The following is a 19,791-nucleotide window of genomic DNA, read 5'->3' on the forward strand; positions in this document are numbered from 1 at the left end:
AGAAAAGCAACGCCATTCCCAAGCGTGTTCCGTTGTATCGAAGCTAAACCTACTCTGTAAACGAAGAAAGAACATTGATTTCTGTGATACAGTTGTATAATGTTAAAGTGAACACAACTTCATCATTTTGTACAAATATTTACTAACCATGTGAAAGAGGTCTCTGGCAGCATTTGTGAGTCGCTTTACTTAGACCAGTGGGATTGAACAGAACAGCAGTTTGACTAGAGAGGTCTTTATTGTTAGGGTAGACTTGGAATCACAGAGCCTAATGGGTGTTCCCACAGGGTCACATGGCATCCAGAAATTCTTTGAGAAATAGATCTTCATCAAAAGAGGAAGATTGTCTACTCTGTTTTCATATCTGCTGGACTCAAAAGTAGGACCTAGAGTCTGATTGTAGGATTTAGAATCCGGTTGTGTGCTTTTGAATTCTGAATTTGAATTTACCACATGCTTTCCAGGAAGTATTCTTTTCATTAAAAGATAATTTTGCAGCTGTAATTGGAAAACATACCACTTCACATTGCTTTCCTGTGCTATTCTTGTAACTACTTCCAAATAAAATTCACACTTTATTTTAATGATTGAAAAGACTAACAAGTACTTCAACATCTATATAATTTTAGTCATATGGTTGATGCCTCTTCCTTGCAGTGCTTGTTAATCGGTGAGCATTTGCCTCGGTGGCAAAGGGCAAAGGGAGCATAAATCACCGCTCGGGTTCAGGGAGCTCTCCCTCCGTCACTCCCACAGCCAGCGTGGATGCCCGAGGGCCACCCATCCCCATTCAGTTAAATCAGAAGCAAACGGACTTTTGCCTGGATTTGCACTCTGTCCAAGTTTGAATCACTTGGGTGGTCCAGGGACTAACAGGAGGCTCCCTATTTGTGGTGTCCCAGCCTAGTGTATCGTCTTCCCACACTAAATAAAAACAGTAATAAAAACCTGTTTTAGAATAAAAGGGGCGTGATATGATGACAACATATTCAATTCACAAAATTGTTAATTCACTGGAAACTAACAACTCTGAGTTTGTATACATGCAATAGCATGACCTCAAACTATATAAAGTACAATGGCAAAGACCAGAGAATTAATATTCGGAATAAACAAGAAGCTTTTATAGACCAGAGGAAAATGGGAGGGGGGATTCCTTGAATAAGTGAACAAGGACATGAAGAGACACATCACTACAATGGCAAGATGGATGTGAAATGCGTACGTAAAAAGATGCTCACCCTCACTGTCACTCGAGGAAAGAAAGGAAGAGGAACACAGATGCCAGGTGACTGCTGCTGTTCTTGCTGGGAGGGAGGTGCAGTGAGTGGGTCCCGGCTCAGAGTCACCCTGCGTGCGACAGAAGAAAACACTGCCCAGTCCGGTTTCAGCCTCACAACGGTGATCGTGACAAATATAAGATGATACAGACAATCTTATGTGTTTTGGGTTGGCATGTAAGTTGGCACAATATTTAGGAGACTAATTCAGACAATCCAGTAAAGTTAAAAACACACGTGCCAGCACAATTGCCCAAAGGAAAAATCGATAAACTGGATTTCAACACGAGAAGCTGGCATAGGGCCTGCCTCTGACCTCCCAACTACTCAGAGCAGAAGGGAGAAGCCAGCTTCACATCAGCCAACTCCACACAAGGCTGACTGCCACAAGGCGGACGTGAGACGTGCCTCTCTCCTCCAACTTCCTTACCCTGTTCTAACGCCGACCATCCCTTCCACAGCGCTCTACTTCTCTGCTGGGGCCATCGTTCTCGCAATGGCTGCACAGAACGCAGACAATACTTATGGTTTTGGGTTTATTACAGAAGCTAACAGGTCTCAATGATTAAGAATGCAATCGTATTATCTGTAGTGCCTCTGCTCAGAACTCAAGACCGGGCACGTCTGGCTGGTCTTTCACTCCTGTCTTGTTCACTCTCTGCACAGTTTGATTGATCACTCGCTGGGAGGTACAAAGGCATGGATGTCTTCTAGCACCTGTGTGCTACATACCATGCATTTTAAAAGGAAGGTAACAACAGGAAAGAGTTTGCAGCAAGGAATGTATTCATTTAGCATGCTGCAAGTTATTTGAGTTGTACTGTCTGGGTATTGACCAAATGCAGTACCTTGAGGTTAGGAAGAAACGTGGGGAGCAATACACTGACGTGTACATTACTATCGCCCACAAACTACTCTTACAGCCAACAAGAGCACATTGTTGTTGTTCGGTGCCAGGGAGTCAGTCCCAATCCATGGAGACCTTATGCTCAGCAGAGTGAAACACTGCCTGGGCCTGCACCATCCTCACAGTCATCCCTAGGCTGGAGCCCATTGCTGCAGCCACCTTCTTAACCCGTCTCATGGAGGGCTTGCCTCTTCTGCTGCTTTACCAAACATGATGTCCTTCTCCGCGCACTCATCTCTCTGGACAACATGTCCCAAGTACGTAAGAGGGAGTCCCACCATCCTGGTCTCGAATGAGTACCCTGCCCAGACTTTCCCAAAGGCAGCGTGGCCTGTCCTTTCAGAAGCACCGGTACTGTGAATATGCTTTGCCAGCACCACAAATCCAAAGACAGCGATTCTTCTTCAGTCTTCCTGATTCAATGGCCAACTCTCACAGGCTTAGGAGGTGATTAAAAATATCATAGCTTCACCGACGAAACATACATTCCTCTAGTTTTTTAATGCTTTCTCTGCACCGCTCCACTATCATGACCCCAGTTCTACCTTACAAATGTGGCCAGACAGGAGCATATACACTGGTGCAGATAAGACCTCTCAACACACAGAGTCCAGCACAGATAAGCCCCTCAGGAACAATCAGGGGAGTAGTGATATCATGAGTGTAGGGGGAAGGTGGAGGGAGAAGGGGGAGAACCGACCACAATGATCGACAATAACCCCCTTATCCCAGGGGGATGAGTAACTGAAATGTGGGTGAAGGGAGAGAGCAGACGGTGTAAGATATGAAAATAATTATAGTTTATCATTTATCAAGGGGTCACAAGGGTGGGAGGGAAAAAAGAGGAGCAGATACCAAGGGCTCAAGTAGAAAGAAAATGTTTTGAAAATGATGATGGCAACATATGTACAAGTGTGCTTGATGCAATCAATGTATGGATTATTATAAGAGCTACAAGAGGCCCCAATATAATGATTTAGAAGAAGGAGGAGGAGGAGGAGGAGGAGAAAGAGAAGCAGGTGAAGAAGAAGAAAATATCATGGCTTGGGTCAGGCTTGCCTTAGTCCTCAAAGTAACATCCTTGTTTTTCAATGCTCTAAAGAGGGCTTTGGTAGCAGGTGCAACCAATACAACTTATCTTTTGACGTCCTGACTGCTGCCTCCACGAGCATTGGTTGTGGATCCAAGGAAGATGAGATCCTGGACAACTTCAAGAGAGGCATCTAATCCCAGATGCTCATGCAGAATGCCTTCCAGAGGCCCTAGGGGTTCTGTCCTGACTGAAAACTCAGTCTTCAGAGCTTTCAGTGTCTTTACGTCATCTGCAGGTGGGAACCAGTGCAAAGCAGGGTGGATCCAGACAATAGCTACTAGGACCGTATGGAGGAAGTGTTCTTCCCCCAAGCAAAGAATGCCAACTCTATTTACCAACTGTTCTTTCAGCCAAATGCAAGTAGCCTGGCACCGAATCAGATCAACGCTGCCAATCAAACCATACCCCAATAATCTCAAGTCGATTCTGACCCAAACTGGCCCTGTCCAGGGTTTCTGTCAATCTTTTTTTTTCTGTAATGATTTTTTAAATAGTTTTATTAGGGGCTCATACAACTCTTATCACAATCCATACATACATCAATTGTGTAATGTGCATTTGTACATTCATTGCCCTCATCACTCTCAAAACATTTCCTCTCCACTTAAGCCCCCGGCATTAGGTCTTCATTTTTCCCCTCCCTCCCCGCTCCCCACTCCCTCAAATGAGGAGAGAGATCCGGAGAAGAAGGTTTACATAACTTATTGAGATTTCAGTTCCATGTAGAGAAGTGAATGTTTCCTTATTAGAACAAAATATAAAATAAGCTAATGTGGGTTAGGTGATAAGATAGTCAGGTGGATTTTCCCTTGGCCAAACAAAATAAATGATAATTTAATACATGTATCAGTCTGAAGAGATCCTGCAGTGGTAAACAGATTACTGCCACCTGTGCATGTAGCTGTTATTCTGAGCCCTTGATCATTTATAAATTATTATTTTGAGACTGTTAATCTTTATGGGAGTTCTCACATTCATCTTTCTTTTACCAAGGGGCTGATGAGTTTGACCCTTCAGTTACCAACCCAATCTCTGACCCCAGAGTGCCACCAGCACTCCGGAGACCGAAGCTGGTACACTACTAACTCGACTTTGTCCCGGCCCTTTGTGAGTGGGAGAGTCATCACACACCAACAGCGTCACAGATGCTGTTGTTGTCGGGTGCTATCACATCAATTCTGACTCACCGCGAACCTGTGCACAAAACCCACCTAGCAACGGCACCCCAAAGAACCGGAGAGGACATCCACAGATCCAAAGCATGGGCCACAGCACGCACAGGGTCATCGAAATCTGCTTCGTTATATTATCAAAGAGACGTTCTCATCTCAAACTTCAGATGTGCTTGACATGAAATAAAATCACACACACACATCACATTTCTCTATCAGAAGCCATTTTTGTTGTGGCTAAATGATCATTTATATTCATGGTCAGATGGGGGACAATGAGAGTCCACTGACACCTTACTTACTAGTTTCCCCTACAATGGATGGCTCCAATTAGCTGAGACTTGCCCCTTCTGTTAGGGTTGATTTATTTATGTTATATTATGAATATACTTTATATATATACTGGTGTATATATATATATATATTTAAATGATGTTACATGTGATGAGGACAACACACTAAGACACAAGACACATGCTCTGTGATCATCTCCATGGATAAGAAGGCGCAGCGAAAGAGCTATGCTTTTGGTACATGTTATGAAGTGTACCTCCTGACCCCAAAATATTCATGGTAAATCTGACCTCCCATATCTCTGTTGCTAACCCGATTTGAGGATAGACTTTCTTTGCTGTGTCAACGAGTGGCATTCACGTAGGGTCAATCCTTTTATGAAAAAGCGGACTAAATCTATGGGGGGAAGACAGATGCAAGCCATAGGAAGATCCTCATGGAACTGAGGGGCAGAAGTTAAAATGAAACGAGACCCTTCCTCCAGACTGAGAGAGAGAGAGAGAAAGTGTTCCACGAGAGCCGGCCCCTGAATTTGGCCTTGCAGCCTCCTTCCCTGTGAGAAATACATTTGTTTGTGAAAGGCACTCACGCGTGCTGTGTCGGTGACAGCACGACACCGCAGCCCAGGGGTGTCCATCGGCGCATTGTATTTCTCTCTGCAGGGGAAGGCAGGGCTCTCAACAATCAGGCAATCCTGCTTCTGCAAGTACCGCAAGGTCAGCAAGACCATGAAGAGAGAGTCGCACTTCCAAACTAATAGACGCAAAGAGATCGGTGGGGACAGGAGCTCTGCTGCTGAAGATGTTCCTGACGGCTTTGCAGAAGCACCCAAAGGCTGACCTCTGCACATACCTTGTTTGTTCAGATGATCAGTACGTCTTAAGTCAAACATTCTTCCTTAAACCAAGCGCCACAGACAGGGGACCTGAAACCAGGAATGAGCGGGACCGAGCGATAACTAACATGATTCCCAACTGTTGCTACATTGGCGCCAATCAATCAGAATGGCTACTAGCGCTGGAGCAAGAATCAAGTTGCCCTTTGTACCTTCGAAACCTTCAGTTTCCGGAGAGCAAGGAGGATCAGGGATCTCAGGGAGGAGAACCGTGAATGGCAGGCAGCAAAGGGAACTGAGCTGGTGGACAGGCCTCAGAGACACGACTATCTTCCAAGCAGGGGTGAACCATTTCAACATTTGATTAAAGTGTCATTACACGGGTGTATCAGCTGAACCATAGCCGAGGGCGTATCTTGTAAGATGATAGAAACATGACCTTTCTCTCTTCTTTACCTATTGCCTTCCACAAACGGACCTCTTTTTTTGTAATCATTTTATTGGAGGTTCGTACGGCTCTTATCACAATCCATACATCCATCCATTGTGTCGAGCACATTTGTACATTCAGTGCCATCATCGTTCTCAAAACATTTCCTTTATACTTGAGCCCTTCATATCAGCTCCTCATTTTCCTCCTCCCTCTCCTCCTCTCTCACCCTCCCTCGTGAACCCTTGATAATGTATAAATTATTATTATTATTTTCAAATCTTACTCTGTCCGATGTCTCCCTTCACCCACTTTCCTGTTGTCCATCCCCGCAGGGAGGGGGTTATATGTACAACCATGTGATCGATTCCGCCTTTCTCCCCCACCTTCCCCTTCCCCTCTTGGTATCTCTACTCTCATTATTGGTCCTGAGGGGTTTATCTGTCTTGGATTCCCTGTGTTTCTAGCTCTGATCTGTACCAGTGTACCTGCTCTGGTCTAGCTGGATTTGTAAGGTAGAATTGGGATCATGATAGTGGGGGGGAAGAAGCAAAAGCAGACCTCTTTACCTTTTCAAAATGCCCTCTGATTTGGCCCTCTGAAGAAGGCATGGAAGAGTATGATAAGCTATTATCCTTTGCCCTTTTGCCTTAACTTTTGTGGTCAACCCAGAGTCACAATCTGAAACAAGCGCTTCCTGTAAGAGATCAACTGTTGGCTATTTGAAATAATTGTTAGTGGCTGTCAAGCGGATTCTGACTCACGGAAACTCTGTGTGAGCAGTGGACCATTGTTCCATGGGCTCCTCAAGGCTATGGCCTGTGAGAAGTAGGGCACGAGGCCTGCTTGCAATTGTTGCCAAATGCCTTTGAGTCAACTCCCACCCTTTCTGACCCGAGACATAACCAGGGGAGACATTGCCTGGCCTTGCACCATCTTCGGAGTCATTGCTGTGCTTGCGCCCATTGCTGCAGCCACTGGGTCAGTCCATTTCCTTGAAGGTCTTTCTCTCGCTCTCCTTTCTTTTCTTGCTGATCTTTTATGAAGCAGAATGATGTTGTTCTGAAGGACTCAACCCTTCTGACATCATGCCCCAAGTATGTAAGGCAATCTGTCACCATTCTTGCTTCTAAGGGTCGTTCTACTTGTACTTCTTCCAAACCAGATCGGTTCATTCTTCTGCTTCATTCCATTTCCTTCGCCAACACCCTAATTCAAAGGCATTGATTCTTCTCCTGTTTCCTTATGCATTGTCTAGCATTTGCATCCCTCCGGGGTGACTGAAAATACCTCCCTTGGGGCAGGTGCACTTTTGTTCTCAAAGCGGCAGCAGTGCGCGTTCCCACGTTAGAGGTCTCTTGCAGCACATTTACCCAAGACAACCTGCTGTTCGATTTCTTGACTGTTGCTTCCTTGAGTGTTTATTGTGGAGCCAAGTAAAATGAACTCTTTGCTCCACTTGTCAAGATGTTGATTGATGGTCCACTTGGGGAGTTTTGTTTTCTTTAGGTTGAGGTGCAGTCCATGCGGAAGGTTGTAGTTTTTGAACTTCATCAGTATGTACTTAAAGGCCCCTTGTTTTCAGCAAACACTGTTGTTTCTGCTGTGTATTGTAGATTGTTATTGAATCTTCTTCCAAATCCTGATGCCCCATTCTTCTTCTAATTTCTTGGAAATTAGAAAATAGTATTTTTTCTAACTTGGTTTTATCTCATCATGAATAGTTAAAGATGTCTTAAGGCTCATCAATAGTTATGCTAAGTCAAGAAGATCAAGTGAAGGCATTTCAGAAGGCGACAATATGTTTTAGCCGTCTCTCTCAAGTGCCGTCACGGAGAGATGCCGCAGATGGAGGGAAGCAAACACAGCAGCTTCTATTTTCATTGTTCTTGGGAAAAAAGTAAATGAAAAATAAAACGACTAGATCTTTAATTTCAAGAAAAATTAAGCTATCACCGTGTTTTAACTTGCTTTTTTTGTTGTTTTATTATTTTGTTTTGTTCTAACTTTCTTGTCAATAAATCAGAAATGTTTGAGATAGGACCTATCTGGTAGGTTTGCTGTTTTTGTACAGTCAGGTGAGGTTTTGGTCTGTGTGTTTCCATGCATCACAGTTGATTCAATGGCAGCTGGCCACAACAATGCATTCATATTAAAAAATTAAAAAGCACATTGCCATGCACCTGATTTTACAACAACTGTTATAATTAGGAATGATTAAATTGTGGTTTAAAGACTTCTATTAGCTTTGTTTAAACGTGCATGCAGGAATCAATGGGAAAGAAAATGTGAAGCGGTCCTGTGTAGACAGAAATCGTTCATTATTTGTGGATCAAACAAGTAAAAGTGGGGCATCAGTGAAAACGAAGTTGTCCCTTTTCATTGGAAATGTGAATTAAATCTCAGTATTATTCAATGCTTCTCATAATCACAGTTCAGAAGAATTTGAGTTTTGTGTGTAATTGAAGATACTGAGTTCATTTATCACTTAATTCATATGCAGTGAATCAACTTTTGGAGGATTTGAACATTCCTTTTCAGGAAATCTATCTCATAACAATTCACACGTTTTTTTTTTCTGTCATAAGCCTATTTTCTCTAATTAATTTGTTGAGTTACATTTAATAAATATATTCCCCCAAACTATATCTGTCAAATTGTTGTTCTGTGGTGGCTTACCTATTGCTGTGATGTTGGAAGCCATGTCACCGTATTTCTAATACCAGTGAGGTCACCCATCGTGAACAGGCTTCCGTGGAGCGTCCAGACTAAGAACTAGGAGAAGGACTAGGCCGTCCACTGGTTGGGATGTATTATCTGGAAAGACCAGTCTCTGGAAAAGGACATCAAGCTTGATAAAGTAGACAGTCCGTGAAAAAGAGGAAGACCCTTAAAAAACAGGATTGATACAGTGGCTGCAACAAGGTGCTTCTTCTTGGTCAGCTTGCGGGGTGTGTGTGTGTGTGTGTGTGTGTGTGTAAAGTTTTAAAACTGTGTCTCAAAGTAACAGACATGCTTTTCTCTATCTTGTTCTAACATTTTTGAAAGCTTCCTTCTCACAATTAGATCATTGATACATTTGAAATAAGTATAAATATAACAACCAGAGAAACAATTTTTTCATAATGGAAAATCCATAGTAGCAGTTCTAACTCATTCTTTAACTGATCTGCAAGGTGACATCTGTTAATAGGGGGGGAGTTGTGGAAAAATTCCATGGTCATTTCAGTCCGTTTCACTATACACTTTTTGAAGGCCCCTTGTAGGTCACATTTTTATATGTTCGTGGATTTTAATCTAGGTCTTCTGTTCTTTTGGTGGTGGTTGTTTCCCACTGATCTGTTTGTCTATCACGGGGTCCACCCCACTGCAGTTACTCTTTTATAAATTATTAGTTATACAAAAATATTTGATGCAAAAAGGCTTAAAATAATCGAGTCCTTTAGGGTATTAAAAACAGCTTAATTCTTAAACATCTAACTCATCTATTCTATAGAAACATAGAGTTACATTTACCACCTGATCATAGGGTTTAATATTTCCTTCTCATGAGTGAAAACTCTGGTCCCTCAACAATAGCTATGATTCAATTCAATGCATATAAAGGTAAAGGATCAATGAACAGTCAGTCAGCAATCACTGGATGCAGAATTTCTGGCATACTTGGTCAAAATCAACCGCATTCATGAGTCATCATACTTTTAGTTTATAACTCTTAACTGCAAAAGCTTGTCAGTCAAGCATTGACTTTGTTTAAAGCTCAGAGCTACTAGACATGGCCCCAGGAAGGGCTTTCTTTATTCATTACACCCTAGCAATTCACTTCCACTCTGGGGTGTGTGTGTGTGTGTGTGTGTGTGTGTGTGTGTATATATACATGGACCCATGTGTGTATGTGTGAACATGTGACTGCTGGGGAGTGGGAGTTGTATTCTCAAATAGTTTGCTTGTTCATTTTTCTTCAAAATAGGTACATAGACATCCGTGTTTGAGCTGAGAGATTCGCTGGCTGTCCTCAGCAGAGAACGGTGCTCTCCCTGCCACCAGGGTACCTGCTCGCTGATAAGGAAATTAAAGTCTATAATAGAACCTTGACTCAAGGCGAATAGCTGCTGGTGAAATCTTTTTTTAAAAAAAGGTTTATGCCAAATTAGCATCTTATTCCTAGTTTAAAGGAAATTGATGATACAAAATTCAGTTGGGAAAAAAAAAGGAGAAAATTGGTCTTCTTCTATGGGGATTTCGCTGTCGAGAGGAAAGTCATGTTGGAACGGTCTACTGAACAATGTGCTGTTCTGCTGGGTCCTGTTGAGCTGGTTCCGACTCATAGCTAGTCCATGTACAACGAAAGGAAACACTTCCTGGTCCCCAGCATGCTCACAACGCTTGTCCTAAAGATGTCGTTGTGATTTTTTAAGTAAGTTTGCCAAGTATCACAAGAAAGCAGAAAGCAGATTTCAGTAAAGATGACCGACACAAGCTTCCGAGCCCAATTGAATCCTTAAAGCCACTGAAATGTGATCATTGTCCTTTGAAAGTATTTCTCAGGGAACATTCAGGTCTGGAATTGAATAAAGTTCTTTGAATTAACAGCGGTTTTTGAAAAACGTGAATGTCTCTCAACATATAACTTTACTGAGATTTTGTAACTTCCTTTTATAAAATCTGTAAGTTTTAAAGTCAATAACAAAAAAAAAGGAATGATGCGCTATGGAGAAATGCTGCCCATCTAACAGAGAATGTGCACCCAAGGAGTCTCTTGCTCTGAAAAAAAAAAAGATAGCAGCTAACTTTGTGTAAGTAAGGCTCAATTGTATATAATACAATACTATATACTATATATATGTGTGTGTGTATAGATATATATACGCAATTATATAGAAGACTAAAATGTATAATTGGCTTCCAACTTCATACCACTGAGGTAAAGTTACATCTTTTCTATTTGACAGATGAGGAAACCGAGGTTTAGAAGAATTTCAAAATGTCCCCAAGTTTGTATTCCTAGTAACTGGTTGAGTTGGAAAAGAAATTAGGTAAAGTTTAACTTCCAAGCCCACATTATTATTTTTTCCTAAACTGGCTGGGAATAAGTACCATAAAGTATTTGTGATAGGCAGAATAATGGCGCTCCAAAAGTATTCACCTCGTAGTCTTTGGACTTGTGAATATGTTACTGTACATGGAAAACAGGACTTTGCAGGTATTAAGTTAAGGTTCTTAATGTAGAGCAATTATCCTGGATTACATGAAATTGCTCTCTGATGCCATTGGGCCCAATGTCATCATAGGGCCCTTGTCTGGGTAAGAGGGGGTGGGAGGGTCAGAGAGGTAGCTGTGAGGATGAAAGAAGAGTTCGAACAGGGGATTGCAGGGAGGGGGCCACGAGCCAAGGAATGAGGGCTGCCTCTTAGGTCAGAAAGGCAAGAAATTGATTCCGCCCTATAGCCCCAGGAGAAACACAGTCCTGAAACACCTTGATTTTAGCCCTGTAAGACACATTTCAGGAACCTGGTGGCACAGTTAGGTGTTTGGCTGCTAACTGGATGGTTGATGGTTTGGACCTAGTAGGGACTATGCAGGAGGAAACTGTGGCAGTCCACTTCTGTTGAGATTTACAGTCTTGGAAATATTTTTTAAAATTATTTTATTGGGGGCTCATACAACTCTTAACCCAATCCATACAACCATCCATTGTGTCAAGCACATTTGTGCATTTGTTGCCATCATCATTCTCAAAACATTTTCTTTCTACTTGAAGCCTTGGTATCAGCTCCTCATTTTTCCTCTCCCTCATGAACCCTTGATAATGTATACATTTTTTTTTCATGTCTTACACCAACCAATGTCTACAGTCTTGGAGCTCTCAGGGTGCAGTTTTCCTCTCTCGTATTGGGTTGCTATTATTTGGAATTGTCTTGATGGCAATGGGATTTTTCTTTAAAGACCCATTTCAGACTTCTTGTCTCCAGAACTATAAAATAATAAATGTATGCCATTTTAAGTCTCGGTGCTTTGGGTACTATTTTACAACAGAGAAAGGAAACTAATATAGTAGCCAAAGGAAATTACTATGCGCCCTTGAGTAATTTAGAGCCTGATTCAATGTCTAGAAATACAAGTACTTAGCAAATATGTGCTGAATTGAATTAGCAGGTCTATATGCAATCTACTTTATGAGCTCAAAACATGAGCTCAAAAGGGACATTTATATGTCCTCAGTGAGAGCAATTTCAGTTCTGGGGTCTTCTTCAACTTAGAATGATGCTCTGTGCCGAAGCAGTGAAAGCGTTCATGTTCAGTGAGTGGTGCGTGTTGGCAATGAGGCTGCGTGAGCCGCCACGGACTATCTAAGGAGAACTAGAATGTCAATGCAGTGTCAAACTCAGAAAAAAGCTGCATGAAGCACGATTTAAATATGTACGCCCCCTTTGAAATGCTCGTTCCTATGGCGTGGGCTTCACACCCTGCTTTGTGCCCCAGCTCCCACTGATTCTCTGCTGGGAGGAGACAGATAGCACGGGATAGCATAGCTATGCATCATGGGACGTTTATTAATGTATTCAACAAATATTTATTCAATATTTACCAGCCTGCAATTGCCATTATAGAGGATTAACAACAACAACAAGGGGGGCTTCCCCTCAACAAGACGATCAACACTCCGGTTGCAACAATGCACCCCAGCAGGCCCAGGAGGAGGATGGCCCAGGCCTTCTCTCTGCCGACAGATGCTGAGTCGGAAGCAGCCCCACGGCTGCCCACGGCAGCCCCACAAGACAGCCGAGGAGCATCGTGACCGACAAGGTTCTTGCTAGCATGGAGCTTACAGTCCAACACGGGAGACGAGCCATTGCATAAGAAAGTCCTTAGTAGGAACTGGACTGCATTTGTAATAGATAGGGCACAGTGGGTCAAATTGAGTCTGGAGACCCAGAATGACCTTGGAAAAGATTAGAAACTATTTTTGAAAATAGTTCAGAATTTTTTTTTCCTGTTAAAGATCTTGTTACACAATGGGACACCAAGTTCCAAAATGATATGGAAGCATTGGCTACAGGAGCACGTAGGATTATTATTTTACAGGACACAGCGTTTCTGGTGGCAAACTGGAGAACGTGGCTCGTTTCCGTCAGCCCGTAGGCTAGTGTTTGGAGTCCTTGAAGGGCCCGGCGAGGTCCTTCCTTATCTGGGCCCAGGCTCCTTTATGCTCCGATTTCGTGCTTTGTTTCAGCATAGCCTCTTGCCGTCACCCTGCTCTTGGTTAGCTCTCGTTCACCCTTCATCCAGTGCAGGTTAGTCGTGGATCTTAGCCATACTGTCTCTGGGAAGTCTTTTCTGACTCGGAGTCTGGGTTAAGAGTTCCTCCTATGTGTGCTTGAAGTTCTTTTTGTCTTCCCTCTACCAGCACTTGCCAACATGTTAAATGACTACTTACTTAATGATTTATTAAATAAATCATGGTCTCTTTGGAGCCTAGGTTCCCAAATTTGGCTGCTCATTGGAATTACCTGGGGATCTGGTAAAATTACAGATCCCTGGGCTCTGTTTGCAACTTAATGAATCGCAATCCCTAAGGCAGCGGTTCTCTGTGGGTCACGGCCCCTTTGGAGGGGGTTGAACGATCCTTTCACAGGGGTCGCCCGAATCATAACTATAGCAAAATTACATTTATGAAGTAGCAACAAAAATAACTATGGTTGGGGGTCACCAGAACATGAGGAACTGTATTAAAGGGTCGCAGAATCAGGAAGGTTGAGAACCACTGCTCTAGAACATGAAGTCTTTAAAGCCAGGCTCCATTTTGTTTTATTGACTAAAAATGCAAATACACGTAATGGAACAGGTGCATGTAATGGAACAGGTAAATGGAATGCTCATGGAAGAGAATGAAAGGAAAACAATGCTGTGGTCATCTACAAATGGAGATATCTGTTGCGGATTGATATTGGATCCCGCCACCCCAATACTTGTGGAAGTCCTAAGTGCTGTCCTTGTGAGTGTGATCCTGTTTGAAAATAAAAGTTTCTTTTGTTAGGCTATTGGGACATATTTGAGTGGGATGGGTCCTAAACCTCATCTCTTCTAAACGGTGCCTTACACAAACACGCAGCCAGAAACAAAGGATGTGTTGACACACCAGGTGATGGCAGAACCAGAAGGACCTGCAGTGGAAGGCCAAGGATTACCAACAGTCACAAGAAGTCAGGAGAGAGGCCACAGGTGGAAGTGACGTGGCAGAGAGTCGGCCCCGAGCAGTTAGCCTCTGGAAGAGTGGCCAAATGTATTTCTGTGCCTTCAAAGCCATCTGTTTTGTGGGTTGTTTAAAAGTACATATTTATGGCATCACTAGGTAACGGAGACACCCACTGCCCATTAGGCTGGACAGGACTACAAAAACATTAAGACCAGGGAGGGAGCAGAGTGGGCCAGCCAGACATCCACCTCCACGACCAACTGTTTGTGTTTGACTCTCAGGTCCTCTCCTTTCTCCTGTGGTGACCTAAGGCTGTGGGCATACTGCATCACAGTTACAAGGTATTAGGCAAGAGGTGCTAAAATAACTCATTGCTCACCAAGTGCATAAACCCTGGTGTACTGTGACTGTCCTAGACAAAACACATTTTTCTTCTGAGAAATATGCCATCCATACTCCAAGGACGTGTTTAAAAATGTTTCAGACAAATGTGGACACTTTTTGTTACTTATCTACCCTTCACTCACTCATTGCCATCGCATTGATGCTGAGTCCGAGAGACCCTGTAGGACCAAGTGGAGCCCTGTGAGATTCTGAGATGGCAACTCTTCATGGGAGTAGGAAGCCCTGTCTTTCTCCCGAGGAGCAGCTGGTGGTTTCGAACTGCTGACCTTGCAGATTGCAGCCCGACATGTAACTACTACACCACCAGGGCTCCTCTGCCTCTAGGTAATGCTTTTTTTATTTGGAACGAGGGACAACAGAGTCCCACCAACTCCTGCCAGAGTAAGGCTTTTGGAAAGTCTCCAATTTCCTGTAAACTTCTGTTTTCTCATCAGAATCTGTATCTCATTGTGCTTTTCCAAAATTTATACTAGCTAATTCATGTAAGGCCTTATGCCTATGGGAAAATGTGAGGTTGTGCTTGTAAGTTTAAGTGTTTAAAATGGTCATGACTGGAAACATGATGCTAAATGAAGTAGGTCTGTCGGATCGTCCAACTGAGGTGGCTTGTGTGTCGCTGTGACACTGGTATTGCAAATGTTAACAGGGTCACCCAAAGCAACAGGGTTCATAGGAGCTTCCGTATTAAGAACCGACAACTAGGAAAAAATAGACTGTCCACTACACAGGAATTAGTTACTGATGGCATTGAAACATTGTCAGACACGGAAACCTTCATGAATAAAAGCAAAGCGTTGTCAGAGATGAGCCCCTCAGCTCAGAAAGCACTCAAAATATGACTGAGAAAGGGCTATCTTCTCAAAGTAACGTGACCAAAGGACTCCGATGGAGGGACGCCTTCAGGATCATCATTAGCTGAAGGGGCACAAGCCCAGATGTGAAGACACAGCTGCAAACATCAACTAATAGTCCGATTTGGAATGTATGAAGTATGAATATAAGAAAACTGGAAGTTGTCAAAAATGAAATCAAATGCATAAAGACTGATATCCCAGGTATCAAAGAGCTAAAATGGACTGGGAGTGGCCATTTTGAAGTAGAAAATAAGCCAGGAATGATAGATTCAAGGGGAACGGTAGTGCATTCATCCTCAAAATGGACACTTCAAGATCTACCTTGATGTACAATGTTGATTGTGATGGGTAATATCTACTCACATACAAGGAAGTCCAGGCAATATAACTATTATTCAAATGTATGCACCAATCATTCAATTAGTGATGAAGAAATTAAATTCTATCAATGTCTTCAGGCTGAAATTGATCAAACATGTAATCAAGATGCATTGATATTTATTGGTGATTGGAATGTAAAAGTTTGAAACAAATGTGAAGGAACAGTAGTTGGAAAATATGGAGTTGGTGACAGAAATGAAGGCAAAGATCGCATGAGCTATTTTGCAAGACCAGTGACTCATTGCAAAACCTTTTTCAACACCAAAGGCGATTATACGCTTGGACTTCTCCAGATGGAATACCAGATGCCATATTGACTACATCTAGGGGAAGAGATCATGGAGAAGCTCGATTCCAGCAGCTCAATCTAGGCTAGGGCCCGACTATGGAAAAGACCATCAGTTGCTCGCATCTAAGTTCAAATTGGAGTTGAAGAAAATTTAAACAAGTCCAAGAGCCAAAATACAACCTGGAATATATCACATCTGAATTTTGAAAGTATCTCAAAGGCATGCAGTAAGCACGAATGACAAAAGACCTGATGAGCTGTGAGATGATATCAAGAATATCATTCATTAAAAACTTAAAAAAATATATCATTCTTGAAGAAAGAAAAAGGTTATTAAAGAAAAACAAGAAAGATAAATAAATAATGATTCAAAATTTTGAATTTTGAATTCAAAACTTGCTCTAAATTGTAGAATAGCTAAGACAAATGGAAGAAATGATGAAGTCAAGGAGCTGAATAGAAAATTTCTAAGGGGAGTTCCAGAAGACAAAGTCAAGTATATAATGAACTGTGCAAAGAACTAGAGTTAGAAAACCAAAAAGGAAGAACATGCTCAGCATCTCTTAAACTGAAAGAATTTAGGAAAAAATCAATTCTCAAGTTATAATATGGAAAGGAGAGGGGCGGTGAAAACGAGGAAGCCCCCCAGGACATGGATGGACCCTGCAACTGCAACACCGGTCAAGTCTAGGCACAATTGTGAGGGTGGCGCAGTGTGTCCTTGTGTTGTGCACGGGTCAGTGTGAGTCAGAGCGGACTCAGTGGCACCTCGCCACGACAGCAACAAACTGTGCCCGTGAAGATGGCTGCAATGGCAAACATTTATTCAACAATAGCAACCAACAACCTCATGTACTCCCTCCCCCAAGCCAGCCAACTTCCAGGATTCTAGTCACCATTCTGCCTTCAACAAGTGTTCCTTGTGGACTGTGCCCGGGGCCACAGGCCTTGAAAAGTTGCCAGCCGTTCAGAGACCCTTTCCTTTGCCCTTTCTGCTCCATTTCTTGTTAAGTCTTTCAGCTCAGACTGTGCCTTTGTGCATGATGCACTTTTAAGGCCCACTTGTAAAACTGCGGGATACTGATTTCCTTACACGTAATATAATTCTCACAATGGATATTTAAAATTTACAGTCAAGTCTCCCACATGAAGGTGGTCTGGCTGCCATAATTTTTTCCTCTGTACATAAATGACTATTAAACGTGTTGGCATTTTGCAGACAGGTTTTGATGAACTATGATATTTTGCTTAAAATCAGTCCAAGAATAATGTCAGACTTAGTAATTGCCTTTCCCATGCCCACCACTAAGCAAAAGTCACCTCCACTGCACAGCTTATGCTGAAAGGAGTCAAACCACAACCACAGACAGACTGTGAATTTGAGAACCCAGGGCAGGCAGCTCCATCCTATAGGCTTTCGGGAACCTAATCAGAAACGGCCCAGAGACTAGACTGTACATACCTATACCTCAGTCTCTGCGAGCACAGAAATGCCTGTGAGATGGGCGTTTGCAGGCTTTTTTCAGATAAAAATAACAGCAGATGGTTTGACATGAAAATAAAGCAGTCATCAAAATTCAGTCACAATATCAATAAAAAATATTTCCATCTGTACTGGTGTCTTTTGGGACAAATGTTTCCGAACACCAGACTATGCTTAAAATGTTCATTTATCAGGAGCAAAATCAGACACACACTCTTACAAGTGAAGACAAGTGAATATATTTACATTGGATTTAGCTTGTCCACAATCTTCACTCAGGAAAAAATTGCCAGTTATATTTGAGATTAGTTTCCTTTATTTTTTTAATCATAAAATGTTCTTTTTTTCCTTATGTCATGGTTTCCATAGATGATAGTTTTCAATTCATAGAAAAATTAAACTTTGACAATCCCTACGGTTGTTTTACTTTAATTTTGGAAATGTTAATGCTATGTGAAATCTTAAAGTTTGGAAAGCAAAACTGACCAATATTTCTATTTCCAAAGCACCTTTTAAAATTTTTATTTCTTATTTTTTTCCCAAAGCACCTTGTTTGCTATCACATACACTATTGTTGTTAACTGCCAGTAAGTGGGGATTGCAACACTGTGATCACAAGTATTTTCATTGGCTTATGCTGAAAGGAGGTGAACGCCAACTAGAGTAGATCAGCAGGCCATTCTTTCCAGTTGGTCTCAGTTTGGAAGCTCCACTGAGACTGTTTAGCATTCTAGCAACCTTGACAGGTGGACGCTGTGCCTGAAGTGCTTGGGATGGGAATCAATCCCAGGTCTCTGTAGGAAAGGTGAGAATTCTCCCACAGAACTACCCCGGGGTCCCTCTGGTAGATAGCCTGATTTACCTTATGTCAAAGAATGGGGAGGGGCACGACCGATGCGCTCGGAAACCCTCTCAGTGCAAACCGGTGGTATGAGCTACTCCACCACGGACTAAGCTGTACTCCCGCAGGTAAGGGGAAAAAATATGAGAGAGAAATCAAAAGAAACAGCAAGCTCGTTATACTGCACAGTCCCACCGGAGTCTTATTCAAAGCTTTCCTGGGACTTTGCATTATTTATTTGCCCCAAATCTTCCTTTTCTCACCCATATGCAAAGAGAGCACTATTTGTGCTGTGCAACCTTGGGTAAAATGGCATTTCCTGGATGGGCCTTTTGGTCTTCAACTGTAAGATGGGCTAGATTGCGTTGCTGAAATATGCCCCAATGCTCACACTGTACCTTTATTGACTCCTGTTGCCTAGAAATAATATTGTAGTCCCTAAATTGTTTAGTGGGAAGATGTGAATAGAGGTTATTGAAGGTTAAGGATTGATATCATTTGCACAAACACCGAATTTAAAGATCAAATAAAAAACATCAGAGTGTTTTTCTTGCTTCTGGACACTCTTTTAACATCCCATTAAATCTGGGCCTTCTGTTCAGGTGTCTGCTGCACCACGTGGGTGACTGAAGCAGGGGAGGCACTGCCAGGGACAGGAGCACTTGCCCCCTTATAGCAGCAGCAGCCACATGGGTCTAGCCCCTGGTGGCTAAGCAGGAAGGCCAGATACTGTGAATCTATTTTTAAAATCAGATTGGTGGTGGTAGAGTAACCGTTAGAATTTTTAATCATTAGGAACTATATTTAACAAATTCTAAACTTCCTGACCCTACACAGGGTCTGCTGATCACAACAGCAGGATAGGCTTGTGTGCTTAGTCCTCGTGACGCCAAAACATTAAGACAGTTACACATCCTGAAGTTATTTGGTGCCCCAATACACATTCTTTTCTTTCTATTATATCCTTGGAATCAGCAATCAAATTCAATGTTCCTAATTTACAGAGGAAACCAAACTTACCACCAAATATCAACTAACACCAACTCATAGCAACTCTATAGGCCAGGGTAGAACTGTCTCTGTGGGTTTCTGAAACTCTGCTTCTGGGAGTAGAAAGCCCTGTCATTCTTCCCAAGGGTGGCTCGTGTTTTCCAACTGCTGACCTTAAGGTTAGCAGGCCAATGTGTAACCAGTATGTCACCTGGGATTTGAAGAAACATCTTGATACAAGTTCCAGTTCTGGTATTTGCCACCTTGTATTTGAGCCTTGGTTTTCTGGGATTTAAAATGAAGTTAATTATCCCTACTCATTTGGTCTTTAATGTGTGTG

Source organism: Echinops telfairi, unplaced genomic scaffold (assembly GCF_000313985.2).
Source record: "Echinops telfairi isolate 266 unplaced genomic scaffold, ASM31398v2 ScPeMD7_7468;HRSCAF=8506_0, whole genome shotgun sequence".
In the NCBI taxonomy this organism is placed as follows: Eukaryota; Metazoa; Chordata; class Mammalia; order Afrosoricida; family Tenrecidae; genus Echinops; species Echinops telfairi.